This window comes from Salmo trutta, chromosome 34 (assembly GCF_901001165.1).
Source record: "Salmo trutta chromosome 34, fSalTru1.1, whole genome shotgun sequence".
NCBI classification, from domain to species: domain Eukaryota; kingdom Metazoa; phylum Chordata; class Actinopteri; order Salmoniformes; family Salmonidae; genus Salmo; species Salmo trutta.
In genome coordinates this window covers 31,393,991-31,413,234 of record NC_042990.1, presented here as the reverse complement: position 1 = coordinate 31,413,234, position 19,244 = coordinate 31,393,991, and the positions used below count along the sequence as shown (strand labels likewise).

Genomic DNA, 19,244 nt, shown 5'->3' with positions numbered 1-19,244 from the left:
CTGTATTATGTTGCCTCTTTAACCGAAACGAATTACATGCCGCTACCATGGCTCTAGTCTCTGCCACTACCATGGTTGAAGTCTCTGCCTGCCCTGTCTCTGCCACTACCATGGCTGTAGTCTCTGCCTGCCCTGTCTCTGCCACTACCATGGCTGTAGTCTCTGCCTGCCCTGTCTCTGCCACTACCATGGTTGAAGTCTCTGCCTGCCCTGTCTCTGCCACTACCATGGCTGTAGTCTCTGCCTGCCCTGTCTCTGCCACTACCATGGTTGAAGTCTCTGCCTGCCCTGTCTCTGCCACTACCATGGCTGTAGTCTCTGCCTGCCCTGTCTCTGCCACTACCATGGCTGTAGTCTCTGCCTGCCCTGTCTCTGCCACTACCATGGCTGTAGTCTCTGCCTGCCCTGTCTCTGCCACTACCATGGCTGTAGTCTCTGCCTGCCCTGTCTCTGCCACTACCATGGCTGTAGTCTCTGCCTGCCCTGTCTCTGCCACTACCATGGCTGAAGTGCTTTAGCAGCGATTTGTTAAGGGTCAACAACACAAACACTCCCTAAGGGCGCCGTGTCCTCTTGAGACTCATCCTAAGTGTTCTGTTTTAGAGATGACCTGAAAGAGACCTCAGTAAAGGAATAACATAGCATCTCGTTAATGTGTTGGCACAGTTCAGGACCAGCAATAATACTTCTTATTTAGCAGATGCTCTCAGTTTTATCCAATGTTACTTTTAGTTAAGAGAGCTATTGAAAGAACAACAACAACTGCAAGAAGGAAACAACCAATAAAGACTAGATCAAGTATTGACGCAATGTTCTTTGTCAGAAATGGCAGGTTCGCGAAGCAATTCAAGCACTTAGACTACACCACACGCAGGTGTTCAAGGTGTTGCCATTCACCAGAGAAGGACATGGTAATGGGTTAGGAAATATCATTTGTGAGAAGGCTGTGTTACTCCAAACAAAATGGACAATGGCTCCTTTCCTGTCTCCATGTGTTCGTGCTGAGCTATTAACTGACATTCTTCATTTCTTTGGTTATTAAACAACTAATTGACCGACGTCAGTTCAATTACTTGAATTCTATTTAGTTTGGTTTTTTTGTGAGCCCAATGCGACGTTTCTCTAGAGAGAAATCAAATCATTCACGAGAGAAATGAAGAACTATGTTAGACACTGGGTGCAAGGGAGTTGTAGCAAATATTAAGCAAATATTCAACCTAGTTTGTCGCAGAAATGTGGTAATTAGCTACAATGACCATTGCGCCTGTTTTTTCCCACTCGGACATAGAAGGATCAGAGAAGAGACGGCGAAGTGAGAGGTTTCACTCTCTCCAAAATCTGTACGAAATAAGTCCAGTTCATTTCTATGGCTTATTTTGGACCTACGCTTGTCGCCTGTCCTTTTGGACAACGACTCTCATTGTTAGGGCGGAGACATGAGCCATCTCGTCATTATAAACAGATCTCTGGACGGATACACTTTTACGCCTGAAAGAGGAATGTACACAACACAATGACGAGAGAGAGGGATATAGACAGTTTGTGATAAGTTAGCCTTATCTACTTTAAAGAACTAGTAAAATGATTTTGAAGAACTAGTAAAATGATTTTGTCAGACCGCTATGCAGCGTACTTTAGCTAGGCAGGTTAGCTAAATAAATCAAATCAAATAAAATGTTATTGGTCGCATACACATATTTAGCAGATGTTATTGCATTCACATATTTAGCAGATGTTATTGCGGGTGTAGTGAAATGCTTGTGTTCCTAGCTCCAACTGTGCAGTAATATTGAACAATACACATAAATCTAAAAGTAAAAAAATGTAATTAAGAAATATAGAAATATTAGGATGAGCAATATCGGAGTCCGAAGTATAAATATATAAACTGAACAAAAATATAAACGCAACATGTAAAGTGTTGCTCCCATGTTTCATGAGCTGAAATGAAAGATCCCAGCTCAAAAAGATGATATCTCTCAAATTTTGTGCACAATTTTGTTTACAACCCTGTTACGGAGCATTTCTCGTTTGCCAAGATAATCTATCCACCTAACAGGTGTGACATGATCATTACACAGGTGCACCTTGTGCTAGGGACAATAAAAGGCCACTCTAAAATGTGTAGTTTTGTCACACAACACAATGCCATAGATGTCTCAAGTTTTGAGGGAGCGTGCAATTGGCATGCTGACTGCAGGTATGTCCACCAGAGCGTTTGCCAGGCAACTGTATGTTCATTTCTCTACCATAAGCCACCTCCAACTTGATTTTGGCAGTATGTCCAACCGGCCTCACAATCACAGACCACGTGTATGGAGTCGTGTGGGCGCGAGCGGTTTGCTGATGTCAATGTTGTGGACAGAGTGCCCCATGGTGGCGGTGGGGTGATGGTATAGGCAGGCATAAGCTATGGACAACGAACACAATTGCATTTTATAGATGGTAATTTGAATGCACAGAAATGCCATGACGACATCCTGAAGCCCATTGTGAGGCCCATTCTTTAAAAATGTTTGGTATGTGTGACCAACAGATGCATATCTGTATTCCCAGTCATGTGAAATCCATAGATTAGGGCCTACTAAATGTATTTCAAATAACTGATTTCCAAATATGAACTGTAACTTAAATTGTTCCTTGTTGTGTTTATATTTTTGTTTAGTATATATGTGATGGACAGTATGCATCGACATTATGGACAGGATGCGGATTGAATATTTGGTATAATAGTATGACTAAAGACAGTACAGTATGGGGAGCACATAGATAACGTTAGATGGTCTGGCTGACTGGCTGCTACTGCCTGGGCAGAGATAGGATGATGACTTTAAGGAATGAAAAATAAAGTAATCAGATAAAAACAAAGTAATATACACAACTGAAATATTAATTTCCTATTTTTCATTTGATGTCTACCCAATGTAGACCTGATAGAGACAATGGAATATTTTCAATGTTTCGGCAATGGAATGTTCACTATTTTTGGCTTTAGAAGGTCCATTAAAAAGCTCTAAAATCATTGTAATGTCATTATTTCATAATGCATTTAAATGTAAAAAAAAACGACTTTGAAACTGAAATTGACAACCGTGATTACTTAAAAAAAATAATTGAACCGAAACAAAACCGACCTCAAAAAGCACTAATCGCTCAGCACTGCTACAGTATGTGTGACAGAGCATGGTGTCCACATGCCATATGCCACAAATTGTGGGTCAGGATATAGGAATGAGCGGTACTTTAGAGTTCTAGGTCACTGATAGAGTCCAAGTGAAGCCTTGACTCGTGTTTAGGTGATCAGCAGGGAACTGACCTAACAATGTCCTCTCCCTTGAATTCCAAGCTACAAGACACTCTTGAGCAGATAGAGGTATGTAGGAGCTTTTCTTTTCTCTTTGTTCTTATTTTTCATTTAAAAAATAGTGGAAATCCACCCTACCTTCAGTATTTTGATGCTTTATTGAGACCGTAATGAAAAGGTGGGAGAGACTGAGCGATGAGAAGAGGCCACAAGGTTTGAGCCCTGGTCTCCGGTGAGGAGGCTTATTGCTGGGTGTGTTACCTATTCCATCACGGCTCTTCACACATAGGAGCTTTTCTTACTATTTCTATTGATTGAGTACACTGCGATTTCTCACACATCTCCAAGGTTGTTTGATACTAAACATATTAAATATTCCATGTCATTTTTCTTAAAGCCTACATCTAAAAAGAGAGAAAAGGTGTTTTGTCTTGAAATTTTGAGTTGTTATTTTTCAGTTCTCCCTGCTACATATTGACATATTCAAAAAGCCATTACTGCTAGAGTGGTAAACATAGTTAATATTATCCATTTAATTAAAGCCATATTTTAATAATTATGTCTGGAGAATGGTATTCAATGCAATTTTCCAACATCCACGCTTAGGGAGGTTCATTACCTGGGGTCCATGTGAATGTATGACGCACACACGCGCCGACACATAGCTTGACTGTGTGAGTAAATGCACTCCTCTGAGAGCTCATGGTCACTCATGGTCACACACACACACACACATAAACACACACACAGAGCGAGAGCGACACCGTCCCTGCAGTGAGCGGTGTCTTGGTCTCGACATTGACCTGCTGTATAGATGTAATTTGGAAGTCTTGCGTGGAGCTCCCCCTGGTAGCTTTAGCTCCGTGAATCCTCAAAACATTTTTCTCATCATGCTCTCTAATCCTGCTTTCTCTACCATACATAAGACTCCTCTCTCAACCCGGGCCTCTATGGAAATGCAATGTAGCCAGCCATCTGAATAAAGCAAATTTGTTTAAATTCACCAATCATATTTTACCATTAGCACCACCATCTTTTCAGTCTGTCATAGTTACTGTAATATAGATCCGTTCATGTACATATAAACTCAGCAAAAAAAGAAACGTCCCTTTTTCAGGACCCTGTCTTTCAAAGATAATTTGTAAAAATCCAAATAACTTCACAGATCTTCATTGTAAAGGGTTTAAACACTGTTTCCCATGCTTGTTCAATGAACCATGAACAATTAATGAACATGCACCTGTGGAACGGTTGTTAAGACACTAACAGCTTACAGACTGTAGGCAATTAAGGTCACAGTTATGAAAACTTAGGACACTAAAGAGGCCTTTCTACTGACTCTGAAAAACACCAAAAGAAAGATGCCCAGGGTCCCTGCTCATCTGCGTGATCGTGTCTTAGGCATGCTGCAAGGAGGAATGAGGACTGCAGATGTGGCCAGGGCAATAAATTGCAATGTCCGTACTGTGAGACGCCTAAGACAGCGCTACAGGGAGACAGGACGGACAGCTGATTGTCCTCACAGTGGCAGACCACGTGTAACAACACCTGTACTGGATCGGTACATCCGAACATCACACCTGCGGGACAGGTACAGGATGGCAACAACTGCCTGAGTTACACCAGGAACGCACAATCCCTCCATCAGTGCTCAGACTGTGCGCAATAAGCTGAGAGAGGCTGGACTGAGGGCTCGTAGGCCTGTTGTAAGGCAGGTCCTCACCAGACATCACCGGCAACAACGTCGCCTATGGGCACAAACCCACCGTCGCTGGACCAGACAGGACTGGCAAGAAGTGCTCTTCACTGACGAATCGCGGTTTTGTCTCACCAGGGGTGATGGTCAAATTCGCGTTTATCGTCGAAGGAATGAGCGTTACACCGAGGCCTGTACTCTGGAGCGGGATTTATTTGGAGGTGGAGGGTCCGTCATGGTCTGGGGCGGTGTGTCACAGCATCATCGGATTGAGCTTGTTGTCATTGCAGGCAATCTCAACGCTGTGCGTTACAGGGAAGACATCCTCCTCCCTCATGTGGTACCCTTCGTGCAGGCTCATCCTGACATGACCCTAAAGCATGACAATGCCACCAGCCATACTGTTCGTTCTGTGCGTGATTTCCTGCAAGACAGGAATGTCAGTGTTCTGCCATGGCCAGCGAAGAGCCGGATCTCAATCCCATTGAGTACGTCTGGGACCTGTTGAATCGGAGGGTGAGGGCTAGGGCCATTCCCCACAGAAATGTCCGTGAACTTGCAGGTGCCTTGGTGGAAGAGTGGGGTAACATCTCACAGCAGGAACTGGCAAATCTGGTACAGTCCATGAGGAGGAGATGCACTGCAGTACTTAATGCAGCTGGTGGCCACACCAGATACTGACTGTTACTTTTGATTTTGACCCCCCCTTTGTTCAGGGACACATTATTACATTTCTGTTAGTCACATGTCTGTGGAACTTGTTCAGTTTATGTCTCAGTTGTTGAATCTTGTTATGTTCATACAAATATTTACACATGTTAAGTTTGCTGAAAATAAATGCAGTTGACAGTGAGTGGACGTTTCTTTTTTTGCTGAGTTTATATTCATAATTAAAAAGTATTTGGTATTCGGAAAAAAGTAAAATCTACAGTATTTTCATATCTCAACGTACATTGAACATACTGTACTGTAATTTATAAAATGAGTAGAATGTACAGTATTTTGCTTTCTCAAATGAAACTTCCGTAGTGTGATATTCCTTTATAATATACTTTCTCTGCTTTCCATTGTTAGACAGAAGTACATTAACAAAATGTTCTGCCGTAAATAAACTGTAGTCTTCTTCATCCTTCTACCCGACCTGTTTCCCTGTATTTATCTCAGCCAGCAGCTCTGTTTAACATCAATGGTGGGGCTCCTTTGACCTTGGGGGAGGCTGAGTGCGTATCTCTCTTCCCCCTGGTTCTCCCTGGCTCTCTGTGACTGACATGTAGCCTGCGTCCCAAATGCCAGCCAATTCCTTACATAATGTACTACTTTTGACCAGAGCTATATGGGTCCTGGTCAAAAGTAGTATACTATATAGGGAATAGTATACAATTTGGGACGGCCTCAGCCCTCCGCTATGGCAGCTGTTGCTAATTGTCTTGGCCCTAGGAGTTGATTCATGTCCAAATCCCTGGTCTTAACACTTCTAATCCCTCTCTCCTCCATCCCTCCCTTCCCCTCCTCCTCTACCCACCCAACAGGAGCAGCTGGATGTGGCCCTGTCCAAAACCTGCAAGCACTTTGACGTCTCCCACTAGACCAGAGTTCAGCTGGCGTACACCGTCCTGGGAAAGAGCCAGGTGAGAGATCCATCCTCTGTCAACAGATATCTGCTCTGCTCTGACGGCTTCTGTCCTCATCATTTTGTCTTCCATTCCCCACTTTCTCTCCCCCTCTTCCGTCTATATTGTTCTCCCTCCCCGACTCCCCTTTTTTCCCACTACGTCTCTCTCTCTTTCTCTCTCTCGCTCTCTCTCTCCCTCTACCCATCCAGTGGTGGAAAAGTACCCAATTGTTATACTTCAGTAAAAGTAAAGATACCTTAACTGAATATGACTCAAGTAAAAGTGAAAGTCACCCAGTAAAATACTACTTGAGTAAAAGTCTAAAAGTATTTGGTTGTAAATATACTTAACTATCAAAAGTAAATGTAATTGCGAAAATATACTTAAGTATCAAAGTAAAAGTATAAATAATTTCAAATTCCTTATATTAAGCAAACCAGTAGGAACAATTTTCTTGTTTTTTAAATTTACGGATAACCAGGGGCACACTCCAAACTCAGACATAGTTTACAAACAAAGAATTTGTGTTTAGTGAGTCCAACAGATCAGAGGCAGTAGGGATGACCAGGGATGTTCTCTTGATAAGTGTGTGAATTGGACCATTTTCCTGTCCTGCTAAGCATTCAAAATGTAATGACTACTTTTGGGTGTCAGTGAAAATGTATGGAGTAAAAAGTACATTATTTTCTTTATGAATGTAGTGAATTAAAAGTAGTCAAAAATATAAATTGTAAAGTGCAGATAGCCCCACAAACTACTTAAGTAGTACCTTAAAGTATTTTTACTTAAGTACTTTACACCACTGCCTGTCTCCCTTACTTCTCTCTCTGTTGATGTGCGGTGATTAATTTCTGAGTCACCCCCCTTTCCTCTGTATTGTACTCCCTGTTTCTCTCTCCTCTCTCCCTCTCTCCTCTATCCCTCTCTCCCTCTCTCCTCTCTCCCTCTCTCCTCTATCCCTCTCTCACCTCTCTCCCACTCTCTCCTTTCTCTCTCTCTCTCTCTCTCTGTCTCTCTGTCTGTCTCTCTCTGTCTGTGTCTCTCTCTGTCTCTCTCTCTGTGTGTGTGTGTGGATCAGGAGTGATGAGTCATACCTGGGTTAATATTATTCTCCCCATGTTGAGGGAAGTGTCTTGTAGTTTTTACACTGTCTTCTCCCCCCACTATCAACACGGAGTCAAAGATCTGTAATCCCTAGTAAAGCTTTTCCATTATCACTAGTAAAGCTCCCCACCCCACCCAACTGAGATGGTATATATTTTTTAAATGCTTTATTCAGGGGACTGTCAGTGTCTGGACTAAATGCATTATTCAGGGGACTGTCAGTGTCTGGACTAAATGCATTATTCAGGGGATTTTCAGTGTCTGGACTAAATGCATTATTCAGGGGACTGTCAGTGTCTGGACTAAATGCATTATTCAGGAGCTGTCAGTGTCTGGGATAAATGCATTTTTCAGGGGACTGTCAGTGTCTGGACTAAATGCTTTGTTCAGGGGATTGTTAGTGTCTGGACTAAATGCATTATTCAGGGGATTTTCAGTGTCTGGACTAAATGCATTATTCAGGGGACTGTCAGTGTCTGGACTAAATGCATTATTCAGGAGCTGTCAGTGTCTGGGATAAATGCATTTTTCAGGGGACTGTCAGTGTCTGGACTAAATGCTTTGTTCAGGGGATTGTTAGTGTCTGGACTAAATGCATTATTCAGGGGATTTTCAGTGTCTGGACTAAATGCATTATTCAGGGGACTGTCAGTGTCTGGACTAAATGCATTATTCAGGAGCTGTCAGTGTCTGGGCTAAATGCATTTTTCAGGGGACTGTCAGTGTCTGGACTAAATGCTTTGTTCAGGGGATTGTCAGTGTCTGGACTAAATGCATTATTCAGGGGACTGTCAGTGTCTGGACTAAATGCTTTGTTCAGGGGATTGTCAGTGTCTGGACTAAATGCTTTGTTCAGGGGACTGTCAGTGTCTGGACTAAATGCTTTGTTCAGGGGACTGTCAGTGTCTGGACTAAATGCGCAGCAGGAAATGCAATCTTGTAGTGTATTCAAGGTTTTAAGTATTCTAACGTTTGTCATTTTGATTTGCCATAACAAAAAATGTATCAACCCCTACAAAAATGTAATATAATCCACATAATAATTTGACATGTTGTCAGGGCTGTCGAAAGGAGCAGACCAAAGTGCAGCGTGGTTGTAGGTCCACATTTTTATTAAATCTGTGAAACTTTGCAATACATAAATAACTCAATTGACAAAACAACAAACCGTGACGCAGAGAGAAACAAACACTACTCAAAATATAATAACCCACAAAACCCAGGAAGAAAAACCCCTATTTAAATATGATCTCCAATTAGAGACAACGAGGACCAGCTGCCTCCAATTGGAGATCAACCCAAAAAACAACAACATAGAAATAGAAAAACTAGAACTTAAACATAGAAATACAAAACATAGAAAAACACAAAACACCCCCTGTCACGCCCTGACCTACTCTACCATAGAAAATAACCTCTTACTATGGTCAGGACGTAACACATGTCTTGCGGGATTCTTTTCTGTGTGTGTGTCAGTCAGACTCAGTAACTGTGTGAAGGATGAAGTGAAGACCACCCGCAGCGCTCTGGATCGGCCTGCCTTCCTGGGAGAGAGATAGCAACTCTGGGAAAGAATTCCTGTTGGCCAATCAAATGTCTATTTACCAACTCATCAAAACAATACACTGTATAATGATGGTGATGAATGAAAGAGGTTAGTTAGAGAAGCCATAAAGAGACTGTCTACCAATTCCCATGCCATGTGTATTTTTCCCATTTACGGAGCTACTCATGTGGAAAACAAAAATGTGCTTACGTGATGATTAGTGTCTCTGTATGATTGACAGCCCTCAGCCATGAGGCGAGAGTGGCCCTTAGCTTCAGAGACTGCGTCATCTGCAGATCATCAGCTTTTTAGAGTAGGCTATCCACAATCACAATGGTTGTACTCTCCATAATGATAAACACCTTCTTCAAAGGCAGGGCGGTGATACTGAGTAGTGAGAATAGTGCCGGCTCTGAAACTCAAGGACCTATTGTTGGCCTGGCTCAAGGCCCTTTCACTCTTTGTGTGGGTGATTGCACGTACGCGTGCATGCCCAGACACACACACCACACACACTTTTGTATTTTGTGTCGCGCTCCCTTATCTATGCACACAGAACATTGGTGACTTTAGGGCTTCAAAGCTGAAAGGGTCTCATCATAGCGAGGCCGTGTTCAGTTTGATATAAATTAATTTTCCTTCGGGTGAACAAGCAGCTCCCTGCTCCTCTCCGTGTGGCTCAGCCTTGTGTGCCGCCATTAGCTTAATGAGTCTAGGTACGCGTCCCAAATGACAACCTATTCCCTATATAGTGCATATGTGCTCTCGTCAAAAGTAGTGCACTATATAGGGAATAGAGTGCCATTTGGGACACCGCTCAGCAATACTGTTTACACCTTGTCTTGCGAGTATTTTTGTTCGCATTTCTTTACTTGTATTATTCCATTTGTCTAATGGACTCATCTGTCGGGTACCTGGTACATTCAGAAGTACTTGTTAGCGAGCGGTTGTGTTTCCATGGTTGCTTCACAAATGCACACTATTCACTATATAGTGCACTTCTTTTGAGGCCTTTGAGTATAGGGCTCTGGTCAAGAGGAGTGTGCTATGTAATGAATAGGGGGTGATTTGGGGAACAACCCATGCAGTTCTTAATCACTTAGTACTGCCTCCAGTTCAGCGGTAAAGACGGCGTTAACTTGCTGATTGGCCAATCTTCAGATGCATAACATTGCTCTCTGTGCTATTGTGTTGACGTTGATTAATGATCAGACACTGGGTGAGAAACAAATCACAGAGGAAAAATAAAGCTCTTTATTTAGCACAGTATTTCAAGGAAAATAAGGGCCAGATTTGTCTCTGGGGTTGGTTTAGTTTTTTGATAAAGTGCCGAGGAGCAAACATTTAATGAATCTGTAGTTTGGGCTACATCTCAGATGGAACCCTTTGACTGTGCTGGTGTTCATGCCATGTCACAACACTATCCGTCCCTAAAAATGATCTGTTTCCCTGTGCCTCTCTCCATAGACGGCCATGGACCAGGTCCACATGCACTTCACCCAGGCCATCCACAACACTGCTATGTCATGACACTATCCGTCCCCCATAATAACCTTGTGTCTCCTCTCTCCATAGACGGCCATGGACCAGGTCCACATGCACTTCACCCAGGCCATCCACAACACTGCTATGTCATGACACTACCCGTCCCCCATAATAACCTTGTGTCTCCTCTCTCCATAGACGGCCATGGACCAGGTCCACATGCACTTCACCCAGGCCATCCACAACACTATGTTCCAGGCGGTTCTGGGATACGTGGAGCTCTGCGTAGGCAACGCCGACACCAAGTTCCAGAAGATGCAGTACAGGGACCTCTGCACGGTAAGGATGCTAGCTAGCTACCTTCTATCATCTTACTGTATGTAGTAAGGCCAACCAAGACCTTACCTAGGATTTGTGTCTTCTTAACATGGCCAACCAAGACCGTACCTAGGATTTGTCTTCTTAGCACGGGCCAACCAAGACCTTACCTAGGATTTGTGTCTTCTTAACATGGCCAACCAAGACCGTACCTAGGATTTCTGTCTTCTTAGCACCGCCAACCAATACCTTACCTAGGATTTCTGTCTTCTTGGCACGGCCAACCAAGACCTTACCTAGGGTTTGTCTTCTTAGCACGGCCAACCAAGACCTTACCTAGGATTTCTGTCTTTTTAGCACGGCCAACCAAGACCTTACCTAGTGTTTAAGTGTTATGTTATGTGCAGGGCCAGTTTTTTTTATCACCAAAACTTTGGGTCCTGGTATCAGGCTATGATTGGGGCCAGAGTTTTTCCTGGTCAGGTCCCATTACTGCAAAGAAAGGATTTCCTTGTTTGAAGTTCAGGTGACCAAGGAAAAACATCAGCCTCTATTATGTAATATCTAGGTGCCGATGTAATACTGTATCTTTAATAAGCCATCGGTCTGGTGCAGTAAACAAACATAGCGTCAATCTGTGGTGGAGTACAGCCTTGGACAGACTTGGAGAAGATTTTATAAGCTTGGCTAGATGCCCACTAAGGGAATTACCATATATTGTGTTGTTTATTAAAGAGCTGAATAAAGGATTTAGGTCACACCAGTAGAAATCCCTGCTACTCCGTTGACTTGATAAACACTCAGACACACGACTCCCCGAGAGCTCATATTGTACTCTAACCAAGCAGAAAATGTCCCTCGTCTCTGAGGGAGACAGGGATGGAGAGAACGAGACACATTCATTTTCTCAGTCCGTAGAGAGGCGTTCTCAATCATATACCTTTTTTATGAGATAAATAATCGTATTTAAGTGGACGAGGGATGGGCTCTTTTGAAAAGCAGCTACTGAGTGGTGGTGGCCTTATTTGGCCAAATGCTCTCTCGCGCTCTCTCTTTCGCTCTCTTGCTCGCTTTCTCTCTCTGCCCAGAGCTTTGGTTGGGTCCAGACACCCAAATCACATTTGCATGGTCATGTAAAGCGCCTGTAATCAGCAGGGCCATGCATCACAATTCCACAAAGTGAGTTGTCTTCTCTTCCAGAGCCTTTTATTACCTTGCTGACACAGCTGAGTGGGGGAATCGAACACTGTCACTCCCCCCTGTGTTGTTGTTTCTACCTTGACCACTAGATGGCGGAGCAGCTGTGGTTTGTATGAGATCTGGGACTCCGATGGGGAGAAGCACCAGAAATGTGGGTTGGAGGCTTAATCAAGGACTAGGGCATCTTCTTGACTCTGTGCTTTAGAGCCTGGATTTGTTAAAGGTGTTTCTGAGGATGGGAAGATCACAATATCAGTCTCTTCCGAGGCAGAAAACTAGTTCTGGTTCTAGTTCAATATTCTTAAACTATCCTCAAGTCTTAAACTATCCTCAAGTCTTAAACTATCCTCAAGTCTTAAACTATCCTCAAATCTACAAGGAGAACAGTGCATAGTTTAAGTTTGCCTCACCAAGTACTGAAGCAGAGCTTCTAGATTTAAGGAGAAATGACTTTCATTCTCCCTCCTCACCAGGTGGGCTAGGAGAGGGATTCATTCTGTTCATTATTGGGATCTAAATGTTTGGGGATTCTGTATAGGGAGGGAGAGAAGCTGTAATATTAGCTAAGGGGGAAGCTAGAAGGGGATTGAGTAACGAAGGCTTCGCCACATGATGCTGAGGCATTGAGCTGTAACATGCCGCTGAGGCATTGAGCTGTAACAGGCCGTTGAGGCATTGAGCTGTAACATGCCGCTGAGGCATTGAGCTGTAACATGCCGCTGAGGCATTGAGCTGTAACAGGCCGCTGAGACATTGAGCTCTAACAGGCTGCTGAGGCATTGAGCTGTAACAGGCCGCTGAGGCATTGAGCTGTAACTGGCCGCTGAGGCACTGAGCTGAAACTGGCCGCTGAGGCATTGAGCTGTAACAGGCCGCTGAGGCACTGAGCTGAAACTGGCCGCTGAGGCATTGAGCTGTAACATGCCGCTGAGGCATTGAGCTCTAACAGGCCGCTGAGGCATTGAGCTGTAACTGGCCGCTGAGGCATTGAGCTGTAACAGGCCGCTGAGGCATTGAGCTGTAACATGCCGCTGAGGCATTGAGCTATAACATGCCGCTGAGGCATTGAGCTGTAACAGGCCGCTGAAGCATTGAGCTCTAACAGGCCGCTGAGGCATTGAGCTGTAACAGGCCGCTGAGGCATTGAGCTGTAACTGGCCGCTGAGGCATTGAGCTGTAACTGCCCGCTGAGGCATTGAGCTGTAACTGGCCGCTGAGGCATTGAGCTGTAACATGCCGCTGAGGCATTGAGCTGTAACAGGCCGCTGAGGCATTGATCTGTAACAGGCCGCTGAGGCATTGAGCTGTAACAGGCCGCTGAGGCATTGAGCTGTAACATGCCGCTGAGGCATTGATCTGTAACAGGCCGCTGAGGCATTGAGCTGTAACATGCCGCTGAGGCATTGAGCTGTAACATGCCGCTGAGGCATTGATCTGTAACATGCCGCTGAGGCATTGAGCTGTAACATGCCGCTGAGGCATTGATCTGTAACATGACGCTGAGGCATTGATCTGTAACAGGCCGCTGAGGCATTGAGCTGTAACAGGCCAGTGAGGCACTGAGCTGAAACTGGCCGCTGAGGCATTGAGCTGTAACATGCCGCTGAGGCATTGAGCTGTAACAGGCCGCTGAGGCACTGAGCTGAAACTGGCCGCTGAGGCATTGAGCTGTAACATGCCGCTGAGGCATTGAGCTGTAACAGGCCGCTGAGGCATTGAGCTGTAACAGGCCGCTGAGGCACTGAGCTGTAACATTCCACTGAGGCATTGATCTGTAACAGGCCGCTGAGGCATTGAGCTGTAACTGGCCGCTGAGGCATTGAGCTGTAACAGGCCACTGAGGCATTGATCTGTAACAGGCCGCTGAGGCATTGAGCTGTAACAGGCCGCTGAGGCACTGAGCTGTAACATTCCGCTGAGGCATTGAGCTGTAACTGGCCGCTGAGGCATTGAGCTGTAACAGGCCGCTGAGGCACTGAGCTGAAACTGGCCGCTGAGGCATTGAGCTGTAACAGGCCGCTGAGGTATTGAGCTGTAACAGGCCGCTGAGGCACTGAGCTGTAACATTCCGCTGAGGCATTGAGCTGTAACAGGCCGCTGGGGCATTGAGCTGTAACAGGCCGCTGAGGCCCTGAGCTGTAACAGGCCGCTGAGGCATTGAGCTGTAACAGGCCGCTGAGGCATTGAGCTGTAACAGGCCCCTGAGGCATTGAGCTGTAACAGGCCGCTGAGGCATTGAGCTGTAACAGGCCGCTGAGGCATTGAGCTTTAACAGGCCGCTGAGGCATTGAGCTGTAACATGCCGCTGAGGCATTGAGCTGTAACATGCCGCTGAGGCATTGAGCTGTAACAGGCCGCTGAGGCATTGAGCTGTAACAGGCCGCTGAGGCACTGAGCTGAAACTGGCCGCTGAGGCACTGAGCTGTAACAGGCCGCTGAGGCACTGAGCTGTAACAGGCCGCTGAGGTATTGAGCTGTAACAGGCCGCTGAGGCATTGAGCTGTAACAGGCCGCTGAGGCACTGAGCTGTAACAGGCCGCTGAGGCATTGAGCTGTAACAGGCCACTGAGGCATTGAGCTCTTACATGCCACTGAGGCATTGAGCTGTAACATGCCGCTGAGGCATTGAGCTGTAACATGCCGCTGAGGCATTGAGCTGTAACATGCCGCTGAGGCATTGAGCTATAACATGCCGCTGAGGCATTGAGCTGTAACAGGCCGCTGAGGCATTGAGCTCTAACAGGCCGCTGAGGCATTGAGCTGTCCTGACAACAAGACATGTCCTTGTTTCACACCGTAAGATGCAAAAGAAAGGGCCGTGCCTATCACCTTTAAATGTCACTCCATGTCCCCAATTTACCTGTCTGACAGTGACTAGCCAGGCCAGTCTGAAATTGGATGCAGAGAGCTGTACAGTGTTCTGATTATGGACGGCAAAATGTTTACTTCTCTTTAACGTATGCGCTGTCAGTCTTCAGCGTCGCCTGGGCGATTTCTGCAACGCCCCGACTCGTCCTCCCTTACTTTGGATTGATGGGGTGTGTCATGTTAGCATTGGGCTGCGCGAAGGATTGGCCTCCAAATAGGTAGAGCTATGCGCTAGCTAACCTCGCATGTGTTTTTCACTGTGAAGCTCGAACCTGACAAAGACAAATATTGTGGACAGGCTGTTCCTTTGAGGACACATGAGACTAGATAGGGTGCTCTTTCTCTCCACGGCTCCACACTCAGTGACTGGCAACAGGTTTTAAGGAAGATACAATCTTTGTTATTACTTTGGCACCAGTTCCACTGGAAACTAAACAGAAAAATGCTCTCTGTGTTTCTTTAAGAACAGGCGAGGATGGAGGAAAGCTGCTTTGTGAGAAATGTTTTGATGCTTTAATCTTCTGAGCGTCTATACGGATGTGTGGGGGAATGAGATAAATGTGTAGTACCTACACCGACCTGGGAAAGGCAGCAATACGCAACAAAGCGTCTTGGAATAAGTCTTGAGACTTAGAAACTTCAGAAGAGAGAAAAGTTGCTTGGGGATTTAGGGACACTCTCTTGTCTACCACTCACTCCCTCGAGTCCCTCCCCTGAAGGGTACATCATAAAATATATACAGGATAGTATGTAAATTGCACTCTCTACTGTCCTGAACTTTGCAATGAGTCATTGAAATTAAAATTCAAGGGGTACGCAGAAAGGTCAAATCATATTGTGAATCATTATTGGTCCCCTTCCCTACTTCAGCCATCTTTCTTTCTTTCTCTTTCTCTCTTTCTCTCTTTCTCTCTTTCTTTCTCTCTTTCTGTCTGTCTGTCTGTCTGTCTGTCTGTCTGTCTGTCTGTCTGTCTGTCTGTCTGTCTGTCTGTCTGTCTGTCTGTCTGTCTGTCTGTCTGTCTGTCTGTCTGTCTTCCCCCTCTCCTGGACTCCCTGGCTGTGTCCCAAATGGCACCCTATTCACCTGCACTACAGTAATAGATGAAGATGTACAGATTACAGGCTTAGGCCTGGCTCATAGTCGACGTTCTAATTCATCCCAAAGGTGTTTGATAGGGCTGAGGTCAGGGCTCTGTGCAGGCCAGTCAAGTTCTCCACACTGATCTTGGCAAACCAATTCTGTATGTATCTCGCTTTGTGCCTGGGGGCATTGTCATGCTGAAACTGGAAAGGGCCTTCCCCAAACTGTTGCCACAAAGTTGGAAGCACAGACTCATCTAGAATGTCATTGTATGCTGTAGCATTAACATTTCCCTTCACTGGAACTAAGGGGCCTGAACCATGAAAAACAACCCCAGATCATTATTCATCCTCCACCAAACTTTACAGTTGCCACTATGCATTGGGGCAGGTAGCGTTCTCCTGGCATCCTCCAAACCCAGATTCGTCCGTCGGACTGCCAGATGATGAAGCGTCCACTGCTCCAGAGTCCAATGACGGCAAGCTTTACACCACTCCAGCCGATGCTCGCTTGGCGTTACACACGGTGATCTTAGGCTTGTGTGCGGCTGCTCGGCCATGGAAACCCATTTCATGAAGCTCCCGACAAACAGTTATTGTGCTGACGTTGTTTCCAGAGGCAGTTTGGAACTTGGTTGTGAGTGTTGCAACTGAGGACAGATAATTTTACGTTCTATGCACTATAGAACTCGGCGGTCCCGCTCTGTGAGCTTGTGTGGCCTACCACTTCGCGGCTGAGCCGTTGTTGCTCCTAGAAGTTTCCACTTCACAATAACAGCACTTACAGTTGACCGGGGCAGCACCAGCAGGGCAGACATTTCACGAACTGACGTGTTGGAAAGGTGGCATCTTATGATGGTGCCACGTTGAAAGTCACTGAGCTCTTCAGTATGGCCATTCTACTGCCAATGTTTGTCTATGGAGATTGCATGGCTGTGTGCTCAATTTTATACACCTGTCATCAACAGGTTTGGCTGAAATAGCCGAATCCACTAATTTGAAGGGGTGTCCACATAGTGTTGGTGATGTAGTGTACCTTCAGAGTTGAAAGGGTATCTTATGTTATGATAATGGTGTTTGATAAGGGTCATCTCTTTTTCTAAAATATATTTTTGAAAGATTTTTTTTATTGAACAGATAGTGGGAAATATATAGAGGATCAAAGTGGGGAAAGAGAGAGAGAGGATGACAGTGGGGAAAGAGAGAGGATGACAGTGGGGAAAGAGAGAGAGGATGACAATGGAGGCAGATAGAGAGAGGATGACAATGGAGGCAGATAGAGAGAGAGGATGACAGTGGGGAAAGAGAGAGAGAGGATGACAGTGAAGACAGAGAGGGAGAGGATGACAGTGGGGAAAGAGAGAGAGAGAGAGAGAGGATGACAGTGGAGACAGATAGAGAGAGAGGATGACAGTGGAGACAGATAGAGAGGATGACAGTGGAGACAGATAGAGAGAGAGGATGACAGTGGAGACAGATAGAGAGAGGATGACAGTGGGGAAAGAGGATGACATTGGAGACAGAGAGAGAGGATGACAGATAGAGAGAGGATGACAGTGGGGACAGATAGAGAGGGAAGATGACAGTGGAGACAGATAGAGAGAGAGGATGACAGTGGAGACAGATAGAGAGAGAGGATGACAGTGGGGAAAGAGAGAGAGAGAGAGGATGACAGTGGAGACAGATAGAGAGAGAGGATGACAGTGGAGACAGATAGAGAGGATGACAGTGGAGACAGATAGAGAGAGAGGATGACAGTGGAGACAGATAGAGAGAGAGGATGACAGTGGGGAAAGAGGATGACATTGGAGACAGAGAGAGAGGATGACAGATAGAGAGAGGATGACAGTGGGGACAGATAGAGAGGGAAGATGACAGTGGAGACAGATAGAGAGAGAGGATGACAGTGGAGACAGATAGAGAGAGAGGATGACAGTGGGGAAAGAGGATGACATTGGAGACAGAGAGAGAGGATGACAGATAGAGAGAGGATGACAGTGGGGACAGATAGAGAGGGAAGATGACAGTGGAGACAGATAGAGAGAGAGGATGACAGTGGAGACAGATAGAGAGAGAGGATGACAGTGGGGAAAGAGGATGACATTGGAGACAGAGAGAGAGGATGACAGATAGAGAGAGGATGACAGTGGGGACAGATAGAGAGGGAGGATGACAGTTGGGAAAGAGAGAGAGGATGACAGTGGAGACAGATAGAGAGAGAGGATGACAGTGGGGACAGATAGAGGGAGGATGACAGTGGGGACAAATAGAGAGAGAGAGGATGCAGTGGGGACACAGAGAGAGGGAGAGAGTGGATGACACTGGGGACAGATGGAGGGAGTCTAACAGTGGGGACAGAGGGAGAGGGAGCATGACTGTGGGGACAAATAGAGAGAGAGGATGACCGTGGGGACAAATAGAGAGAGAGGATGACCGTGGGGACAGATAGAGAGAGAGGATGACCGTGGGGACAGATGGAGAGGGGTTGTGTGAAAGGGCAGTAGGCTGGATTTAAACCTATACCTGCATTATCTCTAGACCAGCCAGGCCATATAAAGATAATACCTTCTTGATTACATCAACATTCTATCATCCCAAGGTTCACTCACTGATTACAATCAGTATCTCGATTGTGTAACAGTATGTTCATTCTGACAGGACACGGTGCGAGTTAATTAAATGGTCCATTGTTCATGTGAAGGACTGTGAAACCCTTAGTGGAGGTGAACCTTCCATGGCCTTTCAGCATTCAGATCAGCTTTCAAATGAGGCAACACAACATTATCAGCTCTCTGTCTCTCTCTTTTTCTCCTCTGTCTCTTTCTCCTCTGTCTCTCTCTCCTCTATCTTTCTCTCTCCTCTATCTTTCTCTCTCTCCTCTATCTTTCTCTCTCCTCTGTCTTTCTCTCTCTCCTCTGTCTCTTTCTTCTCTGTCTTTCTCTCTCTGTCTTTCTCTCTCTCTCTCTCTCCTCTATCTTTCTCTCTCCTCTATCTTTCTCTCTCCTCTGTCTTTCTCTCTCTCCTCTCTCT

At 45.5% G+C, this 19,244-nt stretch overlaps 1 pseudogene; it reads left to right on the top strand.

Annotated features, from left to right (window-relative positions):
• Positions 1-19,244, top strand: part of LOC115174021 (syndetin-like) — a 274,337-nt pseudogene that overhangs the window by 94,484 nt on the left and 160,609 nt on the right.